The sequence below is a fragment of the Macaca nemestrina genome, chromosome 12 (genome assembly GCF_043159975.1).
Source record: "Macaca nemestrina isolate mMacNem1 chromosome 12, mMacNem.hap1, whole genome shotgun sequence".
Lineage (NCBI taxonomy): Eukaryota > Metazoa > Chordata > Mammalia > Primates > Cercopithecidae > Macaca > Macaca nemestrina.
The window spans coordinates 82,533,442-82,547,641 of NC_092136.1; the positions used below are offsets into that span (position 1 = coordinate 82,533,442).

Sequence of the window (14,200 nt, forward strand, 5' to 3'; positions counted from 1 at the left end):
TTAGAGTAAAATGATAGTAGGCTTATTAATATAATCATGTGTTTAAATTGGACTCTATTTCACAAATTAACTTCTGGCAGTCCTCAGATCATATATTATGTTCCCATTGGTTAGGTTTTTAGCTTACATTGTTTAATCCAAAATGTATCTCAAAGTATAGAATCTAAGCACTATGTGTAACAGTGGTTTTATGAGCAGGGGAAATGGGAAGAGATGGGATGCAGAGGATGTTTTCTCCTACACAGAAAGAGTCCACAGATTGGTGAGCTCTGTGCTCTATGTTTGGAATATCTCACTCCATCTATTTCTGCTGGTCATCCAGGAGTTAAACTCTCTACTGTGAGATATGTGTATGGGGAGGAGGCTTAACATGTACATAAAGTTTTTTTTTTTTTTTTAATTATTATTATACTTTAAGTTCTAGGGTACATGTGCATAACATGCAGGTTTGTTACATATGTATACTTGTACCATGTTGGTGTGCTGCAACCATCAACTCGTCAGCACCCATCAACTCGTCAGCACCCATCAACTCGTCATTTACATCAGGTATAACTCCAAATGCAATCCCTCCCTCCAGCCCCTGCCCCCTCCCCATGATAGGCCCCGATGTGTGATGTTCCCCTTCCCAAGTCCAAGTGATCTCATTGTTCAGTTCCCACCTATGAGTGAGAACATGCGGTGTTTGGTTTTCTGTTCTTGCAATAGTTTGCTGAGAATGATGGTTTCCAGCTGCATCCCATGTCCCTACAAAGGACACAAACTCATCCTTTTTGATGGCTGCATAGTATTCCATGGTGTATATGTGCTACATTTTCTTAATCCAGTCTGTCACTAATGGACATTTGGGTTGATTCCAGGTCTTTGCAAACACGTATGTTTGCTGCAATAAACATATGTGTGCATGTGTCTTTATGGCAGCATGATTTATAATCCTTTGGGTATATACCCAGTAATGGGATGGCTGGGTCATATGGTACTTCTAGTTCTAGATCCTTGAGGAATTGCCATACTGTTTTCCATAATGGTTGAACTAGTTTACAGTCCCACCAACAGTGTAAAAGTGTTCCTATTTCTCCACATCCTCTCCAGCACCTGTTGTTTCCTGACTTTTTAATGATTGCCTTTCTAACTGGCGTGAGATGGTATCTCATTGAGGTTTTGATTTGCATTTCTCTGATGGCCAGGGATGATGAGCATTTTTTCATGTGTCTGTTGGCTGTATGAATGTCTTCTTTTGAGAAATGTCTGTTCATATCCTTTGCCCACTTTTTGATGGGGTTGTTTGTTTTTTTCTTGTAAATTTGTTTGAGTTCTTTGTAGGTTCTGGATATTAGCCCTTTGTCAGATGAGTAGATTGCAAAAATTTTCTCCCATTCTGTAGGTTGCCTGTTCACTCTGATGGTAGTTTCTTTTGCTGTGCAGAAGCTCTTTAGTTTAATTAGATCCCATTTGTCAATTTTGGCTTTTGTTGCTGTTGCTTTTGGTGTTTTAGACATGAAGTCCTTGCCCATGCCTATGTCCTGAATGGTATTACCTAGTTTTTCTTCTAGGGTTTTTATGGTATTAGGTCTAACATTTAAGTCTCTAATCCATCTTGAATTAATTTTCGTATAAGGAGTAAGGAAAGGATCCAGTTTCAGCTTTCTACTTATGGCTAGCCAATTTTCTCAGCATCATTTATTAAATAGGGAATCCTTTCCCCATTTCTTGTTTTTGTCAGGTTTGTCAAAGATCAGATGGCTGTAGATGTGTGGTATTATTTCTGAGGACTCTGTTCTGTTCCATTGGTCTGTATCTCTGTTTTGGTACCAGTACCATGCTGTTTTGGTTACTGTAGCCTTGTAGTATAGTTTGAGGTCAGGTAGTGTGATGCCTCCAGCTTTGTTCTTTTGACTTAGGATTGCCTTGGAGATGCGGGCTCTTTTTTGATTCCATATGAACTTTAAAGCAGTTTTTTCCAATTCTGTGAAGAAACTCATTGGTAGCTTGATGGGGATGGCATTGAATCTATAAATTACTTTGGGCAGTATGGCCATTTTCATGATATTGATTCTTCCTATCCATGAGCATGGTGTGTTCTTCCATTTGTTTGTGTCCTCTTTTATTTCACTGAACAGTGATTTGTAGTTCTCCTTGAAGAGGTCCTTTATATCCCTTGTAAGCTGGATTCCTAGGTATTTTATTCTCTTTGAGGCAATTGTGAATGGAAGTTCATTCCTGATTTGGCTCTCTGTTTGTCTGTTACTGGTGTATAAGAATGCTTGTGATTTTTGCACATTGATTTTGTATCCTGAGACTTTGCTGAAGTTGCTTATCAGCTTAAGGAGATTTTGGGCTGATGATGGGGTTTTCTAAATATACAATCATGTCATCTGCAAAGAGGGACAATTTGACTTCTTCTTTTCCTAACTGAATACCCTTGATTTCTTTCTGTTGCCTGATTGCCCTAGCCAGAACTTCCAGCACTATGTTGAATAGGAGTGGTGAGAGAGGGCATCCCTGTCTTGTGCCAGTTTTCAAAGGGAATTTTTCCAGTTTTTGCCCATTCAGTATGATATTGGCTGTGGGTTTGTCATAAATAGCTCTTATTATTTTGAGATACATTCCATCAATACCGAATTTATTGAGCGTTTTTAGCATGAAGGGCTGTTGAATTTTGTCAAAGGCCTTTTCTGCATCTATTGAGATAGTCATGTGGTTTTTGTCTTTGTTTCTGTTAATATGCTGGATTACGTTTATTGATTTGTGTATGTTGAACCAGCCTTGCATCCCAGGGATGAAGCCCACTTGATCATGGTGGATAAGCTTTTTGATGTGCTGCTGGATCAGGTTTGCCAGTATTTTATTGAAGATTTTTGCATTGATGTTCATCAGGGATATTGGTCTAAAATTCTCTTTTTTTGTTGTGTCTCTGCCAGGTTTTGGTATCAGGATGATGTTGGCCTCATAAAATGAGTTAGGAAGGATTCCCTCTTTTTCTATTGATTGGAATAGTTTCAGAAGGAATGGTACTAGCTCCTCCTTGTACCTCTGGTAGAATTCAGCTGTGAATCCGTCTGGTCCTGGACTTTTTTTGGTTGGTAGGCTATTAATCACTGCCTCAGTTTCAGAGCCTGATATTGGTCTATTCAGGGATTCAGCTTCTTCCTGGTTTAGTCTTGGGAGAGTGTAAGTGTCCAGGAAATTATCCATTTCTTCTAGATTTTCTAGTTTATTTGCATAGAGGTGTTTATAGTATTCTCTGATGGTAGTTTGTATATCTGTGGGGTCAGTGGTGATATCCCCTTTATCATTTTTTATTGCGTCTATTTGATTCTTCTCTCTTTTCTTCTTTATTAGTCTTGCTAGTGGTCTATCAATTTTGTTGATCTTTTCAAAAAACCAGCTCCTGAATTCATTGATTTTTTGGAGGGTTTTTTGTGTCTCTGTCTCCTTCAGTTCTGCTCTGATCTTGGTTATTTCTTGCCTTCTGCTAGCTTTTGAATGTGTTTGCTCTTGCTTCTCTAGTTCTTTAAATTGTGATGTTAGAGTGTCAATTTTAGATCTTTCCAGCTTTCTCTTGTGGACATTTAGTGCTATAAATTTCCCTCTACACACTGCTTTAAATGTGTCCCAGAGATTCTGGTATGTTATATCTTTGTTCTCATTGGTTTCAAAGAACATCTTTATTTCTGCCTTCATTTCGTTATTTACCCAGTAGTCATTCAGGAGCACGTTATTCAGTTTCCATGTAGTTGAGCGGTTTTGATTGAGTTTCTTAGTCCTGAGTTCTAGTTTGATTGCACTGTGGTCTGAGAGACAGTTTGTTATAATTTCTGTTCTTGTACATTTGCTGAGGAGTGCTTTACTTCCAATTATGTGGTCAATTTTGGAATAAGTGTGATGTGGTGCTGAGAAGAATGTATATTCTGTTGATTTGGGGTGGAGAGTTCTGTAGATGTCTATTAGGTCTGTTTGGTGCAGAGATGAGTTCAATTCCTGGATATCCTTGTTAACTTTCTGTCTTGTTGATCTGTCTAATGTTGACAGTGGGGTGTTGAAGTCTCCCATTATTATTGTATGGGAGTCTAAGTCTCTTTGTAAGTCTTTAAGGACTTGCTTTATGAATCTGGGTGCTCCTGTATTGGGTGCATATATATTTAGGATAGTTAGCTCTTCCCTTTGAATTGATTCCCTTTACCATTATGTAATGGCCTTCTTTGTCTCTTTTGATCTTTGATGGTTTAAAGTCTGTTTTATCAGAGACTAGTATTGCAACCCCTGCTTTTTTTTTGTTCTCCATTTGCTTGGTAGATCTTCCTCCATCCCTTTATTTTGTGCCTATGTATGTCTCTGCATGTGAGATGGGTCTCCTGAATACAGCAAACTGATGGGTCTTGACTCTTTATCCAGTTTGCCAGCCTGTGTCTTTTAATTGGAGCATTTAGTCCATTTACATTTAAGGTTAATATTGTTACGTGTGAACTTGATCCTGACATTATGATATTAACTGGTTATTTTGCTCGTTAGTTGATGCAGTTTCTTCCTAGCCTCGATAGTCTTTACATTTTGTCATGTTTTTGTAATGGCTGGTACCGGTTGTTCCTTTCCATGTTTAGTGCTTCCTTCAGGGTCTCTTGTAAGGCAGGCCTGGTGGTGACAAAATCTCTAAGCATTTGCTTATCTGTAAAGGATTTTATTTCTCCTTCACTTATGAAACTTAGTTTGGCTGGATATGAAATTCTGGGTTGAAAATTCTTTTCTTTAAGAATGTTGAATATTGGCCCCCACTCTCTTCTGGCTTGTAGAGTTTCTGCCGAGAGATCTGCTGTTAGTCTGATGGGCTTCCCTTTGTGGGTAACCCGACCTTTATCTCTGGCTGCCCTTAAGATTTTTTCCTTCATTTCAACTTTGGTGAATCTGGCAATTATGTGTCTTGGAGTTGCTCTTCTCGAGGAGTATCTTTGTGGCGTTCTCTGTATTTCCTGAATTTGAATGTTGGCCTGCCCTACTAGGTTGGGGAAGTTCTCCTGGATGATATCCTGAAGAATGTTTTCCAACTTTGTTCCATTTTCCCCCTCACTTTCAGGCACCTGAATCAGACACTTTCAGGCACCCGAATCAGGCACCCGAATCAGGCACCCGAATCAGACGTACATAATCCCATACTTCTAGCAGGCTTTGTTCATTTCTTTTTCTTCTTTTTTCTTTAGATTTTTCTTCTCGCTTCATTTCATTCATTTGATCCTCAATTGCTGATACTCTTTCTTCCAGTTGATCAAGTCGGTTACTGAAGCTTGTGCATTTGTCACGTATTTCTCGTGTCATGGTTTTCATCTCTGTCAGTTTGTTTATGGCCTTCTCTGCATTAATTATTATAGTTATCAATTCTTCCACTCTTTTTTCAAGATTTTTAGTTTCTTTGCGCTGGGTATGTAATTCCTCCTTTAGCTCTGAGAAGTTTGATGGACTGAAGCCTTCTTCTCTCATCACTCGTCAAAGTCATTCTCCATCCAGCTTTGATCCGTTGCTGGCGATGAGCTGCGTTCCTTTGCAGGGGGAGATGTGCTCTTATTTTTTGAATTTCCAGCTTTTCTGCCCTGCTTTTTCCCCATCTTTATGGTTTTATCTGCCTCTGGTCTTTGATGATGGTGATGTACTGATGGGGTTTTGGTGTGGGTGTCCTTCCTGTTTGTTAGTTTTCCTTCTAACAGTCAGGACCCTCAGCTGTAAGTCTGTTGGAGATTGCTTGAGGTCCACTCCAGACCCTGTTTGCCTGGGTATCAGCAGCAGAGGCTGCAGAAGATAGAATATTGCTGAACAGTGAGTGTACCTGTCTGATTCTTGCTTTGGAAGCTTCCTCTCAGGGGTGTACTCCACCGTGTAGGTGTGGGGTGTCGGTCTGCCCCTAGTGGGGGATGTCTCCCAGTTAGGCTACTCAGGGGTCAGGGACCCACTTGAGCAGGCAGTCTGTCCCTTCTCAGATCTCAACCTCCGTGTTGGGAGATCCACTGCTCTCTTCAAAGCTGTCAGACAGAGTCATTTGCATCTGCAGAGGTTTCTGCTGCCTTTTGTTGTTGTTGTTGTTGTTGTTGTTTAGCTGTGCCCTGTCCCCAGAGGTGGAGTCTACAGACAGAGGCAGGCCTACTTGAGCTGCTGTGAGCTCCACCCAGTTCGAGCTTCCCAGCGGCTTTGTTTACCTACTTAAGCCTCAGCAATGGCGGGTGCCCCTCCCCCAGCCTCACTGCTGCCTTGAGGTTAGATGGCAGACTGCTGTGCTAGCAATGAGGGAGGCTCCGTGGGCGTGGGACCCTCCTGGCCAGGTGTGGGATATAATCTCCTGTTGTGCCCGTTTGCTAAGACCCTTGGTAAAGTGCAGTATTGGGGTGGGAGTTACCCTATTTTCCAGGTGTTGTGTGGTCAGTTCCCCTGGCTAGGAAAAGTGATTCCCTTCCCCCTTGCGCTTCCCAGGTGAGGCGATGCCTCGCCCTGCTTCAGCTGTCACTGGTTGGGCTGCAGCAACTGACCAGCACTGATTGTCCGGCACTCCCTAGTGAGATGAACCCAGTACCTCAGTTGAAAATGCAGAAATCACCTGTCTTCTGTGTTGCTGGCGCTGGTAGCTGGAGACTGGAGCTGTTCCTATTCGGCCATCTTGCTCCGCCCCCAAGTTTTTTTTTTTTTAATGTGGTTTCTTGGAGCAAAACCCCTGTATGAGTTTACTAGGGCTGATATAACAAAATGCTGCAGACTGGATGGCTTAAACAACATAAATTTATTTTCTCAGAATTCTGGAGGCTGGAAGTCTGAGATGAAGGTGGCAGCAGGTTTGAAAGTTTCTTTTGAGGCTTCTCTCTTTGGCTTATAGAAGGCCTGCTGCCTTCTTGCTATACCCTCACATAGTCTTTCCTCTGTGCATGACCATATTTGAGTCCTGATTTCCTCCTCTTGTAAGTAAATTAGTCAAATTGGATTAGGGCCCACCTACATCACCTTATTTTTCCTTAGTTACCACTTTAAAGGCCCTATCTCCAAATACAGTTGCATTCTGAGGTACTGGAGTTTAGGACTTCAACATATGAATTTTGAGGGGAACACAATTCCTCCTATAACACATCCATTTTACAGTCCCCATTTCATATCCTAGATATGTTTTTGATTGCTAATGTGTGTGTGGGAGTGTCATTTAGACACAGTAGCAAAAGATAGGCTCACTCATGGTGCTCATAGTGCATCTTTGTGGGGACAGTAAATTAAAGGCCCTATCTCCAAATACAGTTGCATTCTGAGGTACTGGAGTTTAGGACTTCAACATATGAATTTTGAGGGGAACACAATTCCTCCTATAACACATCCATTTTACAGTCCCCATTTCATATCCTAGATATGTTTTTGATTGCTAATGTGTGTGTGGGAGTGTCATTTAGACACAGTAGCAAAAGATAGGCTCACTCATGGTGCTCATAGTGCATCTTTGTGGGGACAGTAAATTAAATTTCATTGATGGCTAGTTTTTAGCCTGTCCTAGTCATTTCTTCACCACTTGAACTGAGAGAGAAATGAGGGATCTGGAAGCAGGTTCTAAAGAGACTGTTCTACAACAACAAGGTGTTTTTAATATAGATGTTGGAAGGTGGGAAGGTGAACGTGATGAGGAGCCAAAAGAGTTTGCTTTTCACCCTCTCTTCATGAGTCCATCCATCAAGTATACCTACGGCTAGGAGTGGATCAGATGGTGTGGTGGAGGGGGATTATAAGTCACTACAGCTGGAAAAGGGCATTGTTGGGGGACATTTATCATTTTTTTCTTTTTAAATTTTGTGGGTACATAGTAGGTGTATATATTTATGGGGTATGTGAGATGTTTTGATACAGACGTGGAACATGAAATAGTCATATCACGGAGATTGGGGTATCCATCCCCTCAAGCATTTATCCTTTGTGTTATAAACAATCCAGTTACCTTCTTTTAGTTATTTTTTTTTTTTTTTTGAGACGGAGTCTTGCTCTGTCACCCAGGCTGGAGTGCTATGGCCGGATCTCAGCTCACTGCAAGCTCCGCCTCCCGGGTTCCCGCCATTCTCCTGCCTCAGCCTCCCGAGTAGCTGGGACTACAGGCGCCCGCCACCTCGCCCGGCTAGTTTTTTGTATTTTTAGTAGAGACGGGGTTTCACCATGTTAGCCAGGATGGTCTCGATCTCCTGACCTTGTGATCCGCCCGTCTCGGCCTCCCAAAGTGCTAGGATTACAGGCTTGAGCCACCGCGCCCGGCCTCTTTTAGTTATTTAAAAATGTATAATTAAGTTATTATTGACTATAGTCACCCTGTTGTGCTATCAGATAGTCTCGCTCTGTTGCCCAGGCTTGAGTGCAATGGGGCGATCACGACTCACTGCAGCTTTGACCTCCTGGGCTCAGGGGATCCTCTCACTTCAGCATCCTGAGTAGCTGGGACTACAGGCACATGCTACTATGCCTGGCTAATTTTTTGTATTGTTTGTAGAGACAGGGTTTTGCCATGTTGCCCAGGCTGGCCTCAAACTCCTGACTCAAGTGATCCGCCTGCCTTGGTCTTCCAGAGTGCTAGGATTACAGGCATGAGCCACTACATGCAGTCCCATGCTTTCTATTTTTTGGTACCCTTTAACCATCCCTACCTCCCTCTGACTCCCCTACTACCTTTCCCAGTCTCTGGTAACCATCCTTCTACTCTTTATGTCCATGAGATCAATTGTTTTGATTTTTAGATCCCACAAATAGCTGAGAACATGCAAAGTTTGTCTTTGTGTGCCTGACTTATTTCACTTAACATGATGATCTCCAGTTCTATCCATGTTGTTGTTTGAGACAGAGTCTCGCTCTCTCGCCCAGGCTGGAGTGCAGTGGTGCAATTTCGGCTCACTGCAACCTCTGTCTCCTGGATTCAAGCAATTCTTCTGCCTCAGCCTCCTGAGTAGCTGGGACTACAGGGGTGTGCCACCACGCCCCGCTAATTTTTTGTATTTTCAGTAGAGACAAGATTTTATCATGTTAGCCAGGGTGGTCTTGTTTCCCTGACCTCGTGATCCGCCTGCCTCGGCCTCCCAAAGTGCTGGTATTACAGGTGTGAAACACTGCGCCCGGCTAATCTTAGTCTTTTTTTTTTTATGGCGGATTAGTACTCCATTGTGTATATGTACCACATTTCTTTATCCATTTATCTGTTGGTGGACACTTAGATTGTTTCCAAATCTTCCAAATCTTAGCTATTGTGAACAGTGCTGCAACAAACATAGGAGTGAAGGTGATATACTGATTTCCTTTCTTTTGGGCATATACCCAGCAGTGGGATAGCTGGATTGTGTGGTAGCTCTATTTTTAGTTTTTTGAGGAACCTCCAAACTGTTCTTCATGGTGGCTGTACAAATTTACATTCTCACCAACAGTGTATGAGGGTTCCCTTTTCTCCACATCCTCACCAGCGTTTGTTATTGCCTGCCTTTTGGATATAAGTCATTTTAACTGGGGGGAGATGATATCTTATTTGTAGTTTCGATTTCATTTCTTTGATGATCCATGATGCTGAGTACCTTTTCATGTGTCTGTTTGCCATTTGCATGTCTTCTTTTAGAAATGTCTGTTCAGATCTTTTGCTCATTTAAAAATCAGATTATTGGTCTGGGCACGGTGGCTCATGCCTATAATCCCAGCACTTTGGGAGGCCGAGGCGGGTGGATGATGAGGTCAGGAGGTCAAGACCATCCTGGCTAACACGGTGAAACCCTGTCTCTACTAAAAATACAAAAAATTAGCCGGGCGTGGTGGCGGGTGCCTATAGTCCCAGCTACTTGGGAGGCTGAGACAGGAGAATGGTGTGAACCCGGGAGGTGGAGCTTGCAGTGAGCCAAGATCTCGCCACTGCACTCCAGCCTGGGTGACAGAGCGAGGCTCTGTAACAACAACAACAACAACAACAACAACAACAACAACAACAACAAACAATCAGATTGTTAGAGTTTTTCCTATAAAGTTGAGTTTCTTATGTATTTTGGTTATTAATCCTTTGTTGGATGGGTAGTTTGCAAATATTTTCTCCCATTCTGTGGGTTATCTCTTCACTTTGTGGGTTGTTTCCTTTGCAGTGCAGAAGCTTTTTAACTTGATGTGATCCCATTTGTCCATGTTTGCTTTGGTTGCCTGTGCTTGTGGGGTGTTGCTCAAAACTCTCCAGACCAATGTCCTGGAGAGTTTCCCCAATGTTTTCTTTTAGTAGTTTCATAGTTTGAGGTCCTAGATTTAAGTCTTTATTCCATTTTGACTTGATTTTTGTATCTGGTGAGAGATAGGGGTCTGGTTTTTTTTCTTCTGCATATGGATATCCAGTTTTTTTCCAGCACCATTTATTGAAGAGACTTTCTTTTTCCCAGTGTATGTTCTTGGCATCTTTGTCAAAAATGAGTTCACTGTAGGTGTGTTTGTTTCTGGGTTTTCTATTCTGTTCCATTGGTTTATGTGTCTGTTTTTATGCCAGTATCATGCTGTTTGGTTACTATAGCCCTATAGTATAATTTGAAATTAGGTAATGTGATTCCTTCAGTTTTGTTCTTTTTGCTTAAGATAGCTTTGGCTATTCTGGGTCTTTTGTGGTTCCATATAAATTTTAGGTTTTTTTTTTTTTTTTTTTTCTATTTCTGTGCAGAATATCATTGGTATTTTGATAGGGATTGCAATGAATCTGTAGATTGTTTTGAATAGTATGGACATTTTAACAATATTGATTCTTACAGTCCATGAACATGGGATATCTTTCCATTTTTTGATATCCTCTTCAGTTTCTTTCATCAATGTTTTATAGTTTTCACTATATAAATCCCTTACTTCTTTGGTTAATTCCTAGGTATTTAATTTTATTTATGGCTATTATAAATGGGATTACTTTTTTGATTTCTTTTTTGGATTGTTCAGTGTTGGCATATAGAAATGCTACTGATTTTTGTATGTTGATTTCATGTTCTGCAACTTTACTAAATTTGCTTATCAATTCTAATAGGTCTTTTTGTGTGGGGTCTTTAGGTTTTTCCAAGTATAAGATTATATCATTAGTAAACGGGGATAATTTGACTTCTTCCATTCCAATTTGGATGCCCTTTGTTTCTTTCTCTTGTCTGATTGCTCTAGCTGGGACTTCCAGTACTGTGTTGAATAATAGAAAGTGGGCATCCTTGTGTTCCAGGTCTCAAAGGAAGGGCTTTCATATTCAGTAGTATACTAGCTGTAGGTCTGTCATATATGACTTTTATTATGGTGAGGTATGTCCCTTCTACACCCAGTTTTTGAGGGTTTTTATTAAGAAGGGATGTTGAATTTTGTCAGGTGCTTTTATCAGCATCAGTTGAAATGATCATATGGTTTCTGTTCTTCGTTCTATCGGTATGTATCATATTGATTGATTTGCATATGTTGAATCATCTGTGCATCGCGGGGTAAATCCTGCTTGGTGATGATGAAATGATCTTTCTAATATATTGTTGGATTTGGTTTGCTAGTATTTTGTTGATGATTTTTGCATCAATATTCATCAGATATATTGGCTTGTAGTTTTATTTTTTGATGTGTCTTTGTCTGGTTTTGGAGTCTGGGTAATACTGGCCTTGTAGAATGGGTTTGGAAGTATTCCTTTCCCTTACATTTTTCAGAATAGTTTGAGTAGGATTGGTATTAGTTCTTCTTTAAATGTTTGATAGAATTCAGCGTGAAGCCATCAGGTTCTGGGCTTTTTTTTTTTTTTTTTTTTTTTTTTACTGGGAGACTTTCTATTATGGCTTTGATATCATTACTCATTATTGGTCTGTTCAAGTTTTGGGTTTCTTCCCAGTTCAATCTTGGTAGGTCGGATGTGTCTAAGAATTTATTTCTTCTAGATTTTCCAATTTATTGGTATATAGTTACTCAGAGTAGCCACTAATGAGCCATTGAATTTCTGCAGTATCAGTTGTAATATCTCATTTTCATTTCTGATTTTATTTGTTTGGATCTTCTCTCTTTTTTTCTTAGTTAGTCTGGATAAAGGTTTGTCAGTTTTGTTTAACTTTTCAGAAAAATACTCAGCTGTTTCATTGATCTTTTGCATTGTTTTCTTCATTTTAATTTCATTTATTTCTGCTCTGATCTTTATTGTTTCTTTTCTTTTACTAATTTTGGGTTTGGCTTACTCTTGGTTTTCTTGTTAAGATGCATCATTAGATTTTTTGTTTGTTTGTTTTGAGATGGAGTCTCACTGTGTCACCCATGCTGGAATGCAGTGGTGCGATCTTGGCTCAGTACAACCTCCACCTCCCAGGTTCAAGCAATTCTCCTGACTCAGCCTCCCAAGTAGCTGGGATTACAGGCACACACCACCATGCCCGACTAATTTTTGTGTTTTTAGTAGAGACAGGGTTTCACCATGTTGGCCAGGCTGCTTTCGAACTCCTGACCTCAGGTGATCCACCCGCTTCGGCCTCCCAAAGTGCTGGGATTATAGGCATGAGCCACAGTGCCTGGCCTCATTAGATTTTTTATTTGAAGTTTTTTCTCTTTTTTGATGTAGGCGCTTAAAACTACAATATTGCCTCTTAGTACTGCTTTTGCTGTATCTCATAGGTTTTTATATGTTGTGTTTCCATTATCATGTGTTTCAAGAAATTTTTCAACTTCCTTCTTAATTTTTTCATTGATCCTCCAGTCATTCAGAAGTACATTAAGACATTAGCCTTTTCTTGGGTACCATCTGTATGTTTATACTGTACTAAAATTGGTCATATAAAAGTTGATATCTGTTTATAATTTAATTCATGTTTCTCACATTTTGTCAGACTGCCTTTTCCTTTAGTTTTAATTGCATTTAGGAGATAAGCTGTGGTATTTATTATTGAGGCATTCTTCTTAGTTATTTAATAATTGTTTAGATCTATGACTTCCCCTTTTTAAACTTGCTCTTAAATCATAATTATTTCAAGTCATTTCTTAAAAATTTCTAACACCTGTATAATTTTGTCTTGTTCCTTATAAAACATTGGTCAAATTAGTCAACATATCCTAATCAATATTCAGTAAAAATCTTAGGTAAATCCTTTTATTGCATTTCATTGTAGATATATAACTTAACCTCCCTCCCTTCTGTTTTTAAACATTTCCCATGTGATAAAATGAAATGTTGGGCTAAATTCATTCTGTCTTGTAAAATTCAGCATTATCCATGCTCATAAATATGATTTTGTGACTCTTAATGACAGAAAGATCAATATGTTGCCATTTTTGTCTAAAGTGGGGTTATTAATAGAAGTCTGAGAAATTGTGAAGTTTCTGTGTTAGTGGGTTAGATAGGCTGTAGGAGAGAGAGAAGCCCCAGACTCTGTGGGAAAGAGAGAAGCCCCAGACTCTGCAGAAGCCAGCCTGTAATTTGGCAGATGGCTCTGAGGCAGAGGACAACAGAACAAGAGTTCTTACAGACTTGCCAGCTGGGCTGTGGGACTGTAGTGATAGGGTTATTTAGTCCCTTGATATTGCTCTGTGTCCTCTCTGTTGCCAGTAATGGAGGTGGGTTTGCTTTTTAAAGCACCAAATAAATACCAAAAGTTCTCGCTCTTTGATTCATTTTGCAAGGTCATGTATACATATTCAGCACCAACCATGTGCCTGTACTGTGAGCCAAAATGAGATCTGGACCTTACTGTTAAAGAGTTACATAATTATACCATAAAAGAACTAGAGATTTCTTTTAAGATAGGATGCAATTAATGGCAAAAAATAATTAGGTTGTTAAAATACATGTCATAGGAATAGGAATTGAAGGGTGAAGAAGTTGCTAAGGATCAAATTATTGAGGAACTGTTCATAGGGATTTGGTAATAATACCTGATGTTTATATACTACTTTACAGAGTGAAAAACTCTTATCACATTTAATCCTTACTGCAGTTTTATAAAGCAGCAGTGTGCTTTGCTTATGAAATAATCATCTATGTAAAAGATGAGGAAATTGATGTTTAGAGAAGTCAGGTGGCTTGACTGAGGTTAGATATATAGCTAGTAATAGCAGAGCTGAGATTTCATTTTTTAAATGTATTCATTCACTCATCAACTCTATTTAGACATTTATTGAGGGTCTATAAGTTGCAGCCACTTGCTGTGTTCTGGGGATATGAAGATTACAGCCTTGTCCTCACATCTTATTGTTTAAAAGACTTAAACTCAAGTCT

The 14,200-nt window shown here is 40.0% G+C and overlaps 1 protein-coding gene across 11 annotated transcripts in view; it reads left to right on the top strand.

The window, feature by feature from the left end:
• Positions 1-14,200, top strand: part of LOC105468837 (ankyrin repeat domain 42) — a 199,137-nt gene that overhangs the window by 33,360 nt on the left and 151,577 nt on the right. The gene's annotated exons all lie outside the window — the stretch shown is intronic.